Source organism: Narcine bancroftii, chromosome 1 (genome assembly GCF_036971445.1).
Source record: "Narcine bancroftii isolate sNarBan1 chromosome 1, sNarBan1.hap1, whole genome shotgun sequence".
In the NCBI taxonomy this organism is placed as follows: domain Eukaryota; kingdom Metazoa; phylum Chordata; class Chondrichthyes; order Torpediniformes; family Narcinidae; genus Narcine; species Narcine bancroftii.
The window spans coordinates 227,496,528-227,511,039 of record NC_091469.1 but is presented as its reverse complement, the minus strand read 5'-3'; the positions used below and the strand labels follow the sequence as shown (position 1 = coordinate 227,511,039).

General features: G+C 42.6%; 1 protein-coding gene across 2 annotated transcripts in view; it reads left to right on the top strand.

Annotated features, from left to right (window-relative positions):
- The window catches only part of LOC138739800 (solute carrier organic anion transporter family member 3A1-like), a 345,875-nt gene that overhangs the window by 153,572 nt on the left and 177,791 nt on the right, over positions 1-14,512 (top strand). The window lies entirely within an intron of this gene.

Genomic DNA, 14,512 nt, shown 5'->3' with positions numbered 1-14,512 from the left:
CAGAGGGAATATAATCTTGTGTAAGAAACTGAGGACATACTTTACCACATAATGTAGGGTTGTGATTATCAGTTTAACATGACCATGAGCTCAGCTAAGTTCAACAGCCACTTTGCAGTAGATAATGCAAGCAAGAACAATAGGTGAAGGATTATTAATTAATTAAATTGATCTTGAAATCCATCTTTGACTAAAAATATTCTTGGTCATCAGGAATTTGTTCATCACTGTGAACGTCTCATAAAATAATACCCTGACAACCTTTTAATTTAGACATATAGCACAGAAACAGGCCAGTTTGTCCAGCGAGTACGTACCGGGGTGTAGGTTAATTGGGCGGCATGGACTCGTGGGCTGAACTGGCCTGTTACTGCGCGGTATGTCTAAATTAAAAGGTTGGCCACCCCTGCCTTAGATAAATCATTGCAATGAATAGGAATAGAATATATGAATTATCTGAGTTCTAGTATCTTTTTTTCATTTCTCTTGACAGTGGATCATTGATGAATGGACCAGTGCAACAAAGTGTGATTCAAATTTAACAGCACACTGCAGACAATTAAAAATAAATTATTTTTAGATTAAACCAGATCAGATGATACCAGATCAGCTGTCTATTAAACACCCTTTTAATTTTTCACTTCAAGAATAACAGATGCTGATAGATGAGGGGTCAAACTAGTTCAGTGAAAGATGAAGCAAATTCTTCACGTGGTTTAAAACAGGGAGTTGGCTTTCGGTTATTGGGCTCATACTTTGTTGAAGACTAACTCCCAACCCCCTCCTCCCTCACCATTGTCCTCAGACCTGAATTTGTAACAGGTAGATTGAATCGTTTATTTCACATCCATGAAGCAGGTTGCTAGCTGTATGCTGGACAGAGAGTAAGTTGTAAAAGATTGAACAGCTTCATGAAAGAGCCTCCAATATTTGCTTTTGAACAGTAGGCAGACAGATTGGCTTTACTGCTACTGATATCATTGCTAGAGGCCTGAAAGCACATCCACTCATTAAACAGTGTTCTCCACCCCTCCTGCCCTCTTTCTCCTCATGAATATCAGCTGTGGCAGGAGAAGCCATAAAGAAAAGGAACAATTGTGACAGTTAGAATAAGAAATGTAATGGACTGGATAAATGAACACATAAAAGAGCTGGATCCCGCTGTGTCAATAGGAGGCAAAGATATATAACCAGCATTTCGGGCCTGAGCCCTTCATGCAGAATTATTGTTTTATGACATTTTAGATTCTATTATCATGGATGGATTTAATATGCTTTTCCAGAGATTCATATCCATTTTTTTTTACTTGTACACTGGAATATTATGCAGATTCTCAGCAAATATTTTTCCTCTATATTTTTGCAAGATAATGCTGTGAGCACATAATCAGATGTTGGGGTAGTACGTGCAGTGGAGATAAAATTCAGGTGATAGAACAGTAGGAGTTGCCCAACAAAAGTTTCATTTTTGATTTGTGTTTAAATCAATAAGACATAGAACATTACAGCACAGTAATGTATGGCCGACCCATTTATATGACTTCTTGGCAAGCATCCACAGATCTAGCAGATAGTCATCGATGGTCACTCTCCCGGCCATTGGACCTCAGGAACCGAGCCTTCAAAGCCTCGATGGCAGCATCATATGTAGGGCAGTCCCTGGTGACTGCCTACCCTTCCATTCCTACCCTCGAAACGAGTGTGGACCACCTGAGTTCATTGGTGTGGAAGGCGACTCTGGTGGCGTTCAGGTAGGCCTGGAAGCAGTCTAGCCAGTACGTGAACTCCTCAGCCACGTCGGGAACAGAGGGTCTGTCAGCAGCATCCCTGGCTTGAGCAGCGCTTCCATCTTCTAGGGAATAAGCTAGTAAAATTGTAGCATGAATAAAAGCTTTAATTAGCTTATAACTATGGATAGGGTCTCACAGTCGTCTTCAGAAGGTTTCTGGGTTTAGGTGGGAAACCAGGGTTATATGTGAGCAGATGGGGGCAGAGCCAGCCATCCGCACAGCATTACCAGTGAATCCCAGTTCATTGCAGCCGCCAATGACCCTTGTAAAAATTAAAGATCCAGTCGAACTTAAGGAGTATGAAATAGATACTTGCGACAATGATCTAATTTTCCTTCTGTATGTTTCAAAGTAGAGATATTGAAATAGTACATTAACAGTCTTATGGATCAGATATACAGGTTCTTGACTATTTCATGCCTTATTTATTGACAGATTAGATTTTTCACATTTTAAATGAAGGGGAATATGCTGTTGTCTGATTTTAAAAATTCCCTGTTGAAAAGAGATTTAGGAAAATAACATCACATTTCATATTTGTTTTTCTTGTTTAAATTTTACATTTGGACATGCAGCACGCTAACAGGCTATTTTGGCCTACAAGCCTCTTGCCGCCTAATTCACCTACAACCCTGCCGTACGTTTTGAATGGTGGGAGGAAACTGGAGCCCCCATGGAAAACCCACACAAATACGGGGAGAACATGCAAACTCCTTACAGACAGCGTGGAATTTCAACCCTGGTCCCGATTGCTGACGTTGTAGCAGTGTTGCGTTAACTGCTGCACTAACTGTGCCACCCAAGGGAGGAAGATCCATCATTTCAACCTACATTGTTGCTGTAAGTTTTGAGATTGATGGTACGACTCCCATTCCTTGAGTGGTAGCCTTAAAGGATATCGAAATCAAAAGCTGTTGGTTATAATGGGGCACTCACCATCTACAAACAAGAAGGATGCTAATAAAAATGTAGACGTTCATCATCACAGCCATCTATTTTAATCTTTGCACACAAATCCCAGTCGAACGATCTATCAGCCTTGCCAACTTGGCGTTCACTCTGCCTTGTTTCTTTATCTTTCCTGGTAATTTATATTGAAGCTTTTCAACCCATTGCAATTTGCTCCTAATTCCACCCCCCCCCCCCACCCCTTGAGATCTCAGTATTGGTTAAGGTTTATGATTCACAGTCGTGTTCTTATTTTAACATACTTTGAATTAATAGAATTGTAAATCAGTTCAGTCTCTGGAGAAGTAGGAGACATACCATTATTTTGTTGGAATTTGTTTTTGGAATGATTGGATTGATTGTGGTGTAATTTTCTCGCGTGTTGATGCAGCCGTGTTTCAAATTCAGATTTCGCCTTCAGGCTTGAACTTCATAATAGCTTCAAAGAAATGGCTTTGATATAGTTATCAACTGTAGAATAAAGTAAAGCGTTCTGTTTGGTGGAATAATACTTAATTAAATTTCTTGGCAACATGATGAATAAATTGATACTGCTGGGCACTTGTGCTACATTTTCACATTCCCTTTACAGTTTAAACACTGATGCCAAGAACTTAGATTTCACTTTTTTTTGGGAGTGCTTTACTGTTGCGGCCTTTACAGCTAATGTCTAACCAGGTCCCTCATAAAGGAAGAAAAACCCAATAAAGTTAGTCAGAGATAAATTTGACATGATGTCATGATGGTTTATACCTAAAAAGTAGGACTAAAATGAGGCCAGTGCAATTCTTAACAGACTTACACTTGATTGAATGGAGCTGCTTATTCTAATATGTTACTCCCACCAGGCAGAGAAGGCTATCAGCTCTTAAAAGCACACTCTCCATGGTATTCTGACCCCAACAACACACACTCTGGCTGCCAAGGAGACTTGTGTTTAACTTCTATTCTAACTTATATTTAAGTAAATATGCTCTGTGGTCCTGGAGAAACGCTATCTCATCTTTACCGTGTGAACATGCTCACTCATTGGTCAGTTCGAGGAAGGAGATCCTGAATGCCAGAGGACTCACAGCAGGGAGATCCTGGAAAGGCGTGTCTTCTATATGCATGTGGATGTCCATTCTGCTGAGCTGTGAACAAATAAATTGTTTCCACAACAAACGTGGGGCAATCTGCTGCAGAATCATATAATCAGAGCAGTTGATACTGCAATGCGGCGAAATGTTAGTAGGTATCTGATTTCACCAACTAGTAATTGGTGCACCACACTGTTGTCTCAGATAGATAGATCCCAGAAATAAGATCATTGAAATAATCTGTGCTAAAGGAGGGCATTTTTGCATTATATATAGAAACTTGTTTACTGACAGCACTGCTGTGCTGGGAACTTGCTATGAATCCCTGCACTCTTGCAGCCGTAAATCATCCCACAGTTTGGCCTGAGGAAGCTGGCCGTGAGGACTGGTGGTGGGTGGGCAGGGTTGAGAGTTACGCCTTCTTACACTGAAAATCTGGGGGCTCAGTGCTGGCAGCTAGCTGTTCGGGTGAATGAATGTAATTGAAGGGGACTGGCAGCGACTACTCCATGTGTTGACCGGCTGCTCAGGTCCAGCACTCTCTCATGCTGCCTCCTGTTGGATGTGGGGTAAGCAGCCTCTATTTGTTTGACTGCACAGCTCTCCCCAGCACATCAGAATACTGAGCATTGAGAACAATAGAACATCTCAGCACAGAAACAAGTCTTTGGCCCATCTTGTCCATGCCAAATTATTTATCTTACCTAGTCCCTGGAGTACACCCCCATCCATATGCCTCCCATCTATGTAATTAAGCCTGCATCCACTTTCTCCATTGACCACTCTGACTACCCTCTGAGTGAAGAGGTTCCCACTAACGTTCCCCTTAAACATTTCACCTTTTAATCTCAACCCACATCGTCCAGTTCTGTTTTCACCTAAACTCAGTGGATAAAGCCCATTTGTTTTTATCCTATATTTGTCCAGCATAATTTTGAATGCCTCTGTCAAATCTCCCCTCATTCTCTGATGCTCCAGGGTATAAAGTCCTAACCTATTCAACCTTTCTCCTGTCACATGCATTATGCACAAGATTTTGAGCTATCAAGGAGCAAACCTGATAAGACTCTTCATTGCAAAGCAAAACAAAAAGAACCGCGGATGCTTGTAATCTGAATTGGAAACAGGAAATGAAAATTCTGAGCCGGCCAAGCTCTGTTCCTGAACCAGTAGTAAACCTGATGAAATATCACCAAGCCCGAAGCATCCAGTCTGTGTTGTCTTTACAGATCTACTGAGTACTTCTACCATCGTCCATTTTCGTCTCAGATCTTTAAGCACCTGAAGGTTTTTTTCTTTTCAAAATTAGATGAATCCTCTCTGGTAAAATAGATGGAATCTTCACTTGGTTTTTAATGGCAAGCATTTGAATAAAACTCTCATGATAAGAAATTGGAATAATTAGAATTCATACCTATTTATATTTTTTTAGCTGTCCTAAAATATATAGACAACTTCAGTATTGAATTTGAATTCCATGAAGTCTAATAGCATCAGTCTCCATTGTTAATTTACGTTACTCTTTATCAAGTCAAGTTGAGTCAAGTTTATTGTCATCTGATTGTACAAGTCCAACTCAACAAAACAGTGTTCTCCGGTCCTCGGTGCAAAAACATGCAGACACACAACCAGGCATAACACACATACAGACATATGCAGGATAAATATTTTCTCTATAAAAATACACAAATATTCCTTGTACAAATGGGAGTCCCTCATAGTTAGTGTGAGCAGTTCCTTTGGTTGTTTGGCATGATGACTTGTTATATCAAGATATTGATTGCAACTTCTTCTAAAAGTGGCAAATGTGTGCAAGGGAATTGAGGAAATAGAGGGTTGGTATATCAAACTAAAGATCTGCTGTAGTGAGGTCTCTACGGCTCCAGCTAGGTTATAGCTGTCAGTTATAGCCTTAAGGCTATAGCTCAAATCCGCAGGTGAAGAAAGACACATACATCAGTAGACCGTATTCAACACTGAGTTTATTCAGTGGCAGCTCTTCCTTTGATAGTCAGCTCGGCCGCGTCACCACCGGGGCGTGGTTTGAGCTGGCTGGTTGCTGATTGGGGCCCCCTGTGATCCACCTTCAGTTTCAGTGATCTGCCGGCAGTCTATGGAAATGGGCATTTCAACCTGCACAATATTTTGCCGGTTGCTGTGTTCGACGGCCATTTCCTGTGTGGACCACAGGTCGTTACGTGACTGCCTCCTCCCAGAACTGGCAATCCGGTTTTTTGGAGGTAGACCCCTTTGCCATGGGGTTGGGTGAGTGATAGTATGGTCAAAGTTCAAGTTGGCCGATTTCAACCAGTCAAGTGTGAAAGCCTCTTCTCAGCCGCCAATGTCCAAAACATAAATGGAGCTGTCGTGTCTGAGGACACGGTATGGTCCCTCATAAGACTGCTGTAGAGGTGGCCGGTGAATCCCGCGCTGAACAAATGCATATTTACAGTCTTTAAAGTTCTTTGAGACATAAGTTCACAGTTGGCTGTGGGGTCTAGGTTTAGCAGGGGCCAGGGTACCTAGGTGCTCATGTAGTCGGGACAATTTGGTCGCTGGGGGCTCTCCTAAGTCCTCGGGCCATCATGAATTTGGCTGGTATAACTAGGAGTGAGCCATAGACTAACTCAACAGAGGATTCCTTGAGGTCCTCCTTGGGTACGGTGCAGATCCAAGGGAGTTTGTTGGCCCAGTTATGTCCTGTAAGCCATGCCATTAAGGTTGCCTTAAGGTGTCTGTGGAACCTCTCCATCAATCCGTTGGCCTGTAGGTGATACGCCATGGGGTGGTAGAGTTGCGTCAGCAGGGCATGGAAGTGAATGGTCTGATGTAAGGTGTTTGGGGACCACAAAACCCACTTCCCAAGTGTTGAGTAAAGCCCGTGCACATGCTTCTGTGGAAGCATCTGATAATGGCACCACTTCTGGCCATCTGGTCATCTAGTTGACCATTGTGAAAAGGTAACATGTGTCTCTGCATACGGATAGGGGCCCCACAATGTCGGTTTGCACATGGCTAAAGCAGTGACATGCTGGCTTGAATGTGGTTTTCCTGGTCGGGTGCTGATGACGTGGTGCTGTCACCTACTCGAGCGAAGTGCAGGCATCCCTCTTCGCTGCTCATAGCAGGTTTGCTTGGGCAGCCACCTTCCTGGGGTCATCAAAGTCTTCTTCCATGATGAGCAGCCGGTTGTCCTCGGGGATCCTCTCCAGGAAGATCTGCTAGAACAGCGGGCAGGAGGTATGACCATTGTTGAGAGTGAGCATGTCACTCATGAGGGGAGAATGCAACAGTCGGGCAGTGAGCTCATGCTTTGAGAGCCTGAAAATGTGGGTTAACAGCTCTTTGATGACCACATACCTTCCTTGTTCCAGGGGCTACTGGAGGAAGTTGATGGTGCGGGCTGCGGTGTCCTGATCGAGGGTGCTGGCCACGTGGTAGTAGCACGTGTCATTGGCGGATATCCGTGCAATGGCGAACTGTGCCACAGCTTGCTGGAACCACACCTGTGGTTGTGATGTCCAGAAGCCGGGCATCTTTAATGCTGCAGCGTTGATCGCAGGTTGCTCTTCCATCTTTGGGTCCAAAGCACCATTTTGACCAGTCGGGATCACCATTGTAGCGAGGTCGCTACGCCTACAGCGAGGTTATAGCCCTAATGTTGTAGCCTGCAGGAGAAGAAAGACACACACATGAGTAGAGTGTATTCAACACTGAGTTTCTTCACTGCCATGATCTTACAGCATGGTAGAGCAGATGCAAGGGTTCAAATAGTCTGTATGTTTACTTGATGTATAATTTGAACCTGCTTCTATAGTTTATCTTCTTCTGCAATAATTGAATAATTTACAGATTAAACTTTCTCCTGTGCATTTTATTTTTTGCCATGGATTCAGCTTGATTTTGTTATCGGTACATTATGATGTCCATGTGTACAACCTGTAGCTCAGAGGTTTTCTCAATCTTTTTCTTTCCACTCACATACCACTTTAAGCAATCCCTATGCCATAGGTACTCTGTGATTAGTAAGGGATTGCTTAAGGTGGCATGTGGATGGAATAAAAAGGTTTTTAAAAAAACATTTTAATCGTACCTAATTGACTTGTTATGTGCACGGTTTCATAACTCCAAAGGAAATGGGCCAATGACAATTTTTCTCAAGCAAAATATTTCAGTAACAATTGGGTCTGGAGCAGTGATTCTCAACCTTCCCTTCCCACTCACATCCCACCTTCAGCTATCCCTTACTAATCACAGAGCACCGATGGCACAGGGATTACTGAAGGTGGGATGAGAGTGGAAAGTAAAAGGTTGAGAACCACTGCTTTAGCTCCTCTGTGGTGTTAGTGCGTAGAAAACCATAAAAGAAGAGAACACTACAGCACAGGAAATAGGGCCTTCAACCCTTCTAGTCTGTGCTGATCCATTATCCATTATCCAAATGTCATTAGATATGGGGATAGTGCCGGAGGATTGGCGCATTGCACATGTGGTTCCGTTATTTAAAAAGGGTTCAAGGAGGAAGCCTGGCAACTATCGGCCTGTAAGTTTGACGTCTGTGGTAGGTAAATTAATGGAGAAAATTCTTAGAGATAGTACTTATAAACATCTGGATAGACAGGGTCTGATCAGGAGCACTCAACATGGATTTGTGGGAGGAAGGTCATGTTTGACCAATCTGATTGAATTTTTTGAAGAGGTGACTAGGAATGTGGATGAGGGTAGCGCAGTGGATGTTGACTATATGGACTTCAGTAAGGCCTTCGATAAGGTACCACATGGAAGGTTAGTTAAGAAGGTGCAGTCTTTAGGTATAAATTTTGAGATAGTCAAATGGATTGAACATTGGCTGAAAGGGAGAGGCCAGAGAGTGGTAGTGGATAATTGTCTGTCAGGTTGGAGGCCGGTGACCAGTGGTGTGCCTCAAGGATCTGTATTGGGCCCATTGTTGTTCGTTATATACATTAATGATCTAGATGATGGGGTGGTGAATTGGATTAGTAAATATGCAGACGATACTAAGATAGGTGGAATAGTGGATAATGAAGAAGGTTTTCAAGGATTGCAGAGAGATTTGGGCTGCTTAGAAAAGTGGGCTGAAATATGGCAGATGGAATTTAATGCTGATAAGTGTGAGGTGCTTCATTTTGGTAAGAAGAATCAGAATAGGACATATGTGGTAAATGGGAGAGCATTGAGGAATACAGAAGAGCAGAAAGATTTAGGAGTGACGGTACATCGTTCCCTGAAGGTAGAAACTCACGTGAATAGGGTGGTGAGGAAGGCTTTTAGTATGCTGGCCTTTATCAATCATTGCATGGAATATAGGAGTTGGGAGGTGATGTTGAGATTGTATAAGACGTTGGTGCGGCCTAATTTGGAGTTCTGTATGCAGTTCTGGTCGCCTAATTATAGGAAGGATATAAACAGAGTGGAGAGAGTGCAGAGAAGGTTTACCAGAATGTTGCCTGGGTTTAAGCATCTGGAGTATGGGGAGAGATTGGACAGATTAGGTCTTTATTCTTTGGAGCGTACAAGGTTGAGAGGGGATTTGATAGAAGTATTTACGATTATGAAAGGGATAGACAGAGTGGATGTGGATAGACTATTTCTGTTAAGAGGAGGAAAGATTAAAACAAGAGGACATGAGTTAAGAATTAAGGGGCAGAGGTTTAGAGGTAATATGAGGGGGAACTTCTTTACTCAGAGAGTGGTAGCTGTGTGGAATGATCTTCCGGGAGAAATAGTGGCGGCGGAGTCAATTGTATTATTTAAGAAAAGGTTGGACAGGTGTATGGATGAGAAGAAGATGGAGGGTTATGGGCATTGTGCAGGGGGGTGGGATTAGAAAGGGGTGTTTGGTTCGGTGCAGACTAGAAGGGCCTAATGGCCTGTTTCCGTGCTGTAATTGTTAAGTTATGTTATGTTATATTCTGCCTAGGTCGACTGACCTGCTTCCATTTTCATATCCCTCCATGCCCCTCCCATCCATGTACATGCCCAAATTTTCCATAAATGTTAAAACTGACCCTGCATTCACCACTTCAGCTGGTAGCACATTCCATGCTCTCACCACTCTCTGTGTGAAGAAATACCCCCTAAACCTCTCCCCTTTCACCCTTAACCCATATTCTCTAGCTAGTATTCCCCCTAACTTCAGTGGAAAAAAAAATCATAATTTTGTATACTTCTGTCAGATCTCCCCTCATTCCTCTCTGCTCCTGGGAATAAAGTCATAACCTGTTTAACCTTTTCCTGTAACTCAGTTCCTCAAGTCACAGCAACATCCTAGTAAATCTTCTCTGCATTCCTTCAAATGTATTAACACCTTTCCTGTAGTTGGGTGATCACATCTCCACACAATGTTTCAAATTTGGCCTCACCAATGTTTTAAACAACTGCACCATAACATCCCAACTCCTATATTCAATATTTTGATTTATGAAGCCCAATGTACCAAAAGCTCTCTTTATGACTCTATCAACCTGTGACACCAATTTCAGGGAGTTATGTATCTGTATTCCCAGAACCCTCTGTTCTACCACTCTTTTCAATGCCCTACCATTTACTGTGGACATCCTACCGGTTTGTCCTTCCAAAATGCCACACCTCGCTCTTGTATGGACTAAATTCCATTTTCCATTTTTTCATCCCATTTTTCCAGCTGGTCCAGATCCCTCTGCAAGCTTTTAAAGTCTTCCCCTCTGTCCACAACACCTCCAATCTTTGCTGATCCACTTTACCACATTATCATCCAGATATGGATGATGAATAACAACGGACCCAGCACCAATCCTTGGGGCACTCCACTAGTCACAGACCTCCAGGCAGAGAGGCAATCATCCACTACCACTCTCTGGCTTCTCCTGTAAAGCCAATATTGTATCCCGTACACAACACCACCATGAATACAGAGTGACTAAACCTTCCTGACTAACCTTTTATTGCGGGACCTTGTCAAAAGCCTGAATAAAGTCCATATACACAACATCCAAGGCCTTTCCTTCATCAACTTTCCTGGTAACCTCCTCAAAAAACTCTATAAGATGTGTTAAACTTGACCTACAACACATGTTGACTATCCAGAATCTATCCCCGATTATCCAAATAATTGGTTCTCCACTCTATTAGAACTCATTCCAAAAACGAAACTACTACTGATGTCAAGCTCACCTGCTTATAATTTTTCTGAATAACTTTTGGAGCCTTTCATAAACAACAGAACAATTATTAGCTACCTCGCAATCCTCCGGCACCTCACCTGTGGCTAAGGACATTTTAAATATATCTGTCAGGGCCCCTGCAATTTTCGTGCTAACCTCCCTCAAGGTCCAAGGGAATACCTTGTCGGCCCCTGGGGATTTATCCACCTATATTCACTTCAAGAGAGCAAACACTTCCTCCTCTTTAACTTGTATTGGCTCCATACTGCTTGCTTGTCCCTGAGAAAATACAGATGCAAAACCTTTTAAGATCTTCCAATCTCTTCTGGGTCCATAATAACATAACATAACATAACAATTTACAGCACGGAAACAGGCCATTAGGCCCTTCTAGTCCGCACCGAACCAAACACCCCTCTCTAGTCCCACCTCCCTGCACAATGCCCATAACCCTCCATCTTCTTCTCATCCATATACCTGTCCAACCTTTTCTTAAATAATACAATTGACTCCGCCGCCACTATTTCTCCCGGAAGCTCATTCCACACGTCTACCACTCTCTGAGTAAAGAAGTTCCACCTCATGTTACCTCTAAACCTCTGACCCTTAATTCTTAACTCATGTCCTCTTGTTTTAATCTTTCCTCCTCTTAACAGAAATAGTCTATCCACATCCACTCTGTCTATCCCTTTCATAATCGTAAATACTTCTATCAAATCCCCTCTCAACCTTGTACGCTCCAAAGAATAAAGACCTAATCTGTCCAATCTCTCCCTATACTCTAGATGCTTAAACCCAGGTAACATTCTGGTAAACCTTCTCTGCACTCTCTCCACTCTGTTTATATCCTTCCTATAATTAGGCGACCAGAACTGTACACAGAACTCCAAATTAGGCCGCACCAACGTCTTATACAATCTCAACATCACCTCCCAACTCCTATATTCCATGCAATGATTGATAAAGGCCAGCATACTAAAAGCCTTCTTCACCACCCTATTCACGTGAGTTTCTACCTTCAGGGAACTATGTACCGTTACTCCTAAATCTTTCTGCTCTTCTGTATTCATCAATGCTCCCCCATTTACCACGTATGTCCTGTTCTGATTCTTCTGACCAAAATGAAGCACCTCACACTTATCAGCATTAAATTCCATCTGCCATTTTTCAGCCCACTTTTCTAAGCAGCCCAAATCCCTCTGCAATCCTTGAAAACCTTCTTCATTATCCACTATTCCACCTATCTTAGTATCGTCTGCATATTTACTAATCCAATTTACCACCCCATCATCTAGATCATTAATGTATATAACGAACAACAATGGGCCCAATACAGATCCTTGAGGCACACCACTGGTCACCGGCCTCCAACCTGACAGACAATTATCCACTACCACTCTCTGGCCTCTCCCTTTCAGCCAATGTTCAATCCATCTGACTATCTCAAAATTTATACCTAAAGACTGCACCTTCTTAACTAACCTTCCATGTGGTACCTTATCGAAGGCCTTACTGAAGTCCATATAGACAACATCCACTGCGCTACCCTCATCCACATTCCTAGTCACCTCTTCAAAAAATTCAATCAGATTGGTCAAACATGACCTTCCTCCCACAAATCCATGTTGAGTGCTCCTGATCAGACCCTGTCTATCCAGATGTTTATAAGTACTATTTCTAAGAATTTTCTCCATTAATTTACCTACCACAGACGTCAAACTTACAGGCCGATAGTTGCCAGGCTTCCTCCTTGAACCCTTTTTAAATAACGGAACCACATGCGCAATGCGCCAATCCTCCGGCACTATCCCCATATCTAATGACATTTGGAAAATTACCGCCAGAGCCTCTGCTATTTCCTCCTTCACTTTTCTCAATGTCCTGGGGAAGATCCCGTCTGGTCCCAGAGACTTATCCACCTTTATATTCTTGAAAAGCCTTAAAACTACATCTTTTGTAATCTCTATATTCCCCATATTTACCCAATTTGCTTTTTTTTATCTCACATCTCCCAATATCCTTCTCCTTAGTGTATACCGAAGAAAAGAAACTGTTCAATATCTCCCCCATTTCTCTAGGCTCCACACACAGTTTTCTGCTCTGATTCTCTAAGGGACCAATTTTGTCTCTAGCTTTCCTTTTACCATTAACATATTTGTAGAACTCTTTTGGATTAGTTTTCACCCTGCTTGCCATAGTTTCCTCGTACCTTCTTTTAGCTTTCCTAATTCCTCTCTTAAGATTCCTCTTACATTCAATGTATCTTTCAAACATCCCCTTAACTCCATGCTTCTTATATCTAATGTACGCCTCCCTTTTTCTTCGAACCACGGCTCTCTCAAACCTTTTGCCCCTCCTTTTAACCTAACAGGAACATAAAGCTTTTGCACTCTCAAAATCTGATCTTTAAAAGACTTCCATCTCTCTACTACATCCTGCCCATAAAACAAATTGTCCCAATGCACACCCTGCAAGTCCTTTCGCATCTCCTCAAATCTAGCTTTTCCCCAATCAAAAACCTCAACCCTTGGCCCTGACTTCTCTCTTTCCATAATGACATTGAAGCTGATGGCATTATGATCACTGGACCCGAAGTGCTCGCCAACACTAACCTCCGTCACTTGACCCATCCCATTTGCCAACAGTAGATCTAACACTGCTCCTTCTCTGGTTGGCACCTCTACATATTGTTGTAAAAAACTATCTTGCACACATTTCACAAACTCTAACCCATCCAGTCCTTTCACAGAATGTGTTTCCCAATCTATATGTGGAAAATTAAAATCTCCCATAATTACAACCCTGTGCTTATCACAAATATCCACTATCTCCCTACAGATTTGCTCCTCTAGGTCTCGGTCCACTCCGGGTGGTCTATAATACACCCCTACAAGTGTAACCTCTCCTTTCCTACTCCTCAGTTCCACCCAAATAGCCTCCGTGGATGTGCTCTCTAATCTATCCTTCCTAGGCACCGCTGTAATATTTTCCCTGACAAACAATGCAACCCCACCTCCTCTTGCCCCTCCGACTCTATCACACCTAAAACAACGAAACCCAGAGACATTCAGCTGCCAATCACATCCCTCCTGCAACCATGTCTCACTAATCGCTACCACATCATACTTCCAAGTATCAATCCACACCTTCAGCTCATCCACCTTTTTTGACTACTCTTTTTTTTATACTCCTGAAGTACCTCATTTACTCCTTGTGGCATATATCTACTATACACCTCTCTTTCCTTAACCAGATCTCCAATATCCCTCATAAACCAAGGATCCTTATGCCTGTTATCTTTGCTTCTGATCCCTTAAAGGGACATACAAATTCTGTACTCTCAAAATTTCACCTTTGAAAGATTTACTTCACACATCCTTGCCAGAAAACAACTTATCCCACTTCACTCTTCCTAGATCGTTCCTCATTTCCACAAAATTGGCCTTTTTCCAGGTTCTCAACTCGAGGAGAAAATGTTTGCCTACACCTATTTCTGTCAGCTGACCTGTCTGGGGCCCTAATAGGAGATCAA